Raw genomic sequence first — 3,276 nt, 5'->3', positions numbered from 1 at the left:
CGAGCCGGCCAACTTCGCGGCGCGAGCCGAGGCGAGGCCGTCCGCTCCCGGCGCCTCTCCTGCGCCCCGCTGACCTTTCACTTTGTTCCGAATAGGATGGCACCGTCTTTAACGAAAAGTTGGCCGGCCCGGCGCGCTTCTCCCCAGACAATGCTGCCCAGCCCTGGCGGCTGTCAGAAGCAGGAATGCACGACTTCAGTTTATTTCTAAACAAACTGCCTGAACGGGCTTTGGATGTAAAAAGTTCCCTTCTCTTGTAAATGCTGTTTAGCCTTCCCTTTTGCTAATTCTCGAGGATAGTTTGTTTCCTAGCTGGTAGCAGCACGGAAGCCAAACTCTTGGGAGACGGAGCCCTGGCTTCCCACGGAAGGGAAAAGGCAGGCAGAGGCAGCGCGTCCGTGGAAATGCAGTAGTGCGGTCTGCGGGCCGACGTAAGGGGCCAGTTTGGGAAAAAGTGAGGATCTAAAAGTTGTTCTCTGAAAGTACTCCCATGCGTGGTAACAAATGCGCAGACTTCTGAAGATCAAAAAGCAAAGGTGTAGTAAGGAGCTGATACAATAACCTGGTGCAAAGTCATGGGTGGTCTTTTTATTTCTCTTTCCTGCGTTTTCGGGATTGTTGATACTAAGTAAACTGGGAGGGTGCAGGAGATTTTAAAATTCAGTGTACGGAGTGCTAATTGGATTCCTACCGTACTTTCAAGGAATGTATTAGGCCCTGGAACAAGGGGGTAAGTTAGTTAACTCTGAAAGTCCCCTCCCGGTTTGCAGGAGAGATGTGTAACGATTGGTGATCCGTATTGAGCGATTGCCGTGGCTCGGGGCACTGTGACTTGCTTACTTTGGGTAAGTTCTCTCATTTAGCTTTCTCTGCTCTGTGCAGCAGGTACTATTATTTCCTATTTAGCAGATGAGGAAAACAAGACTTAGAGGAGACTGAATGACTTGGGCTAGTCAGTTACAGTACTCACACTTTTTTGGTGTCTGGCACATAGTAGGTTTTTAATAAATAATTGACGAGCAGGTGACCCCAGACGGCTCTCATTCCACAGGCAGCCTTGAATAGAGAGTTTGACTGAGCCACTGGTAATGACAGCCTGTGTTCACTAAGCCCTTACCTGTGTCCAGTCCTGCTATAGTGCTTTGCATGAATTCACTCCTTAAGGCCCGACAGCGATCTTCTGAGGTAGGTACTGCTCTGTTCCTATCTGCAGGTGAAGAAACGGGCAGAGTGCATCCCAGGGTTTCAGAGCTCATGCCAGAGATGGATGCAGGGAATTTGGCTCCGGAGCCTGTGTTCACTTAAACATGTGCTGTGTCTTCGGTGTTCCTTCGTCAGCAAAAGCTCTGGGTTTAGATTCATGATTCAAAATGTTTATTATGGAGGTGCGTATAGGGTAAGGGGTTTCCTGGACAGTGGGAAGGCACAGGATCATCTATTGCCACTAAATCTGGGCAGTGGTTACCGGATCAGGGTTGCCAAATGATTACACCAGCAAAGTGAACACTTGACACTTACCAAATTGCATGCTTATTCTTTTCTCTTTTCCTTGACCTAGAAAGAGAGTCACCACTTTTTCATGCTAAAGAATAGTGGAGTACATCCCCTGCCCCCATTTTGTTGATTAGTATGTGGGGGTTCTTGGGATTTAATGTATACTCAGGGTTGCCCAGGACCAGAGCACAGGGCAGTGCACTTAAGGCTTTTGACCCAGGAATGTCACCTTTTAGCTGAAGGGCTTCCAGTGACTGTAGATGAGGACTTCACTTCTCTCATACTTTCTGGCTCTCATTTGTAAAAATTAGAATCCTGGTTAGATTCACATCTAGAATTCTCAGTCTGTTGAGGTCATTATTGTGCCACACCGAGCGGGGTAGTAAACTACAATTGTATTTCTTTTTCTTTTTTTAAAGATTTTACTTTCAAGTAATCTCTACGCCCAGTGTGGGGCTCGAACTCACGACCCTGAGACTAAGAATCACGTGCTCCACCTGCTGAGCACCAGGCACTCTGTATTTTTTTCTTTTTTGTATATCTTGCAGCCTTTTTTCTTCCGTGGAGTTAATAATTGCCTTGTTTTTCATTTGCCTGGTTTCCTTTGAACCTCAGAATAACGTTCTTGCACTTTCCATTCTGTAAAATGTTTCTCCATTTAAGTTTCCTCCAGTTTAGTTTTAGTCCAGTCAGATCACCGTTCAGTTCCTCAGTGCTCCGAGTCCCTGAGTCGCCCTGCCCAAGTCAGGATGCACTTGGTCTCTTGGCTTGGTACACACTCTAATCCTGGAATTCTTCCTCTCATTCTTCAGTAATGACCCCCTTTCCCTATGTCTACTGCCTCCCCTCTTTGTATTTACTCACTAATGGTGGTGGAACACATTCCCCAGTAGCTTCCCAGGAGTTTTTTGGGAGGCAGACTTTTTGGACTTGCACGACTGAAAACATACTAATTCTACCACCACTGTTAAAGAGTAAGTTTGGCTGGGCTTGGCATTCATTTATCATCCAGGGCATTAAGTAGCCCCAAATCTGGAGTTCGATGTTCTTTTGTTTATAGGAAACTTTGTATAATATATTTGAGATAGTTTATTTTCTACCAATCACTTGAATGTTATAGTTTCTGTACTTAGTTTCTTGTTTTTTAAAAGCTTTTTTTCTTGTCATGTCTTGACCTCTTTCTGCCTTTTGGGAGCATTTTTGAGCATCCCAATTCTTTCACTGAATTTTTAACTTCTCTTTTCTTATTTACATGTTCTTTATTCTCGTTTCATTTTGTAATGACTCCTGTTCTTGTTTAATGTATACAGTGGCTGCTTAATTTTAGTTAAATTTCTTAGAGTACGGTTAAAGCTTTTAATTTATGTTTTTATACTTAGAGAGAGAGAGAGACAGTATGTGCAAATGGGGGAGGAGCAGAGGGAGAGACAGCCCACATCCTAAGCAGGCTCCAGGCCAATAGCCTGGAGCCTGATGTGGGGCTCCATCCCACAAATTGTGAAACCATGACCCAAGCAGAAATCAAGAGTCAGCCGCTTAACCGACGGAGCCACCAAGGTGTCCTTTAAAATATTTATTTTTAAAGTTTTAACTGTAGGGTTTTCTGGTGGCTCAGTTGGGTAAACATCTGACTTTTGATTTGATTTCTGCTGAGGTCATGATCTCATCGTTTATGGGATTGAGCCCCAGGTTGGGTCTGCACTGACAACTTGGAGCCTGGTAGGGATATTCTCTCTCTCTCTCTCCCTCTCCCTCTCTCTCCCCCCCCCCCCACCTCCCCCC

This window comes from Crocuta crocuta, unplaced genomic scaffold (assembly GCF_008692635.1).
Source record: "Crocuta crocuta isolate KB4526 unplaced genomic scaffold, BGI_CrCroc_1.0 scaffold1013, whole genome shotgun sequence".
NCBI classification, from domain to species: Eukaryota; Metazoa; Chordata; class Mammalia; order Carnivora; family Hyaenidae; genus Crocuta; species Crocuta crocuta.
The sequence above is the reverse complement of the archived record's forward strand: the minus strand, read 5'-3'. Positions refer to the sequence as shown.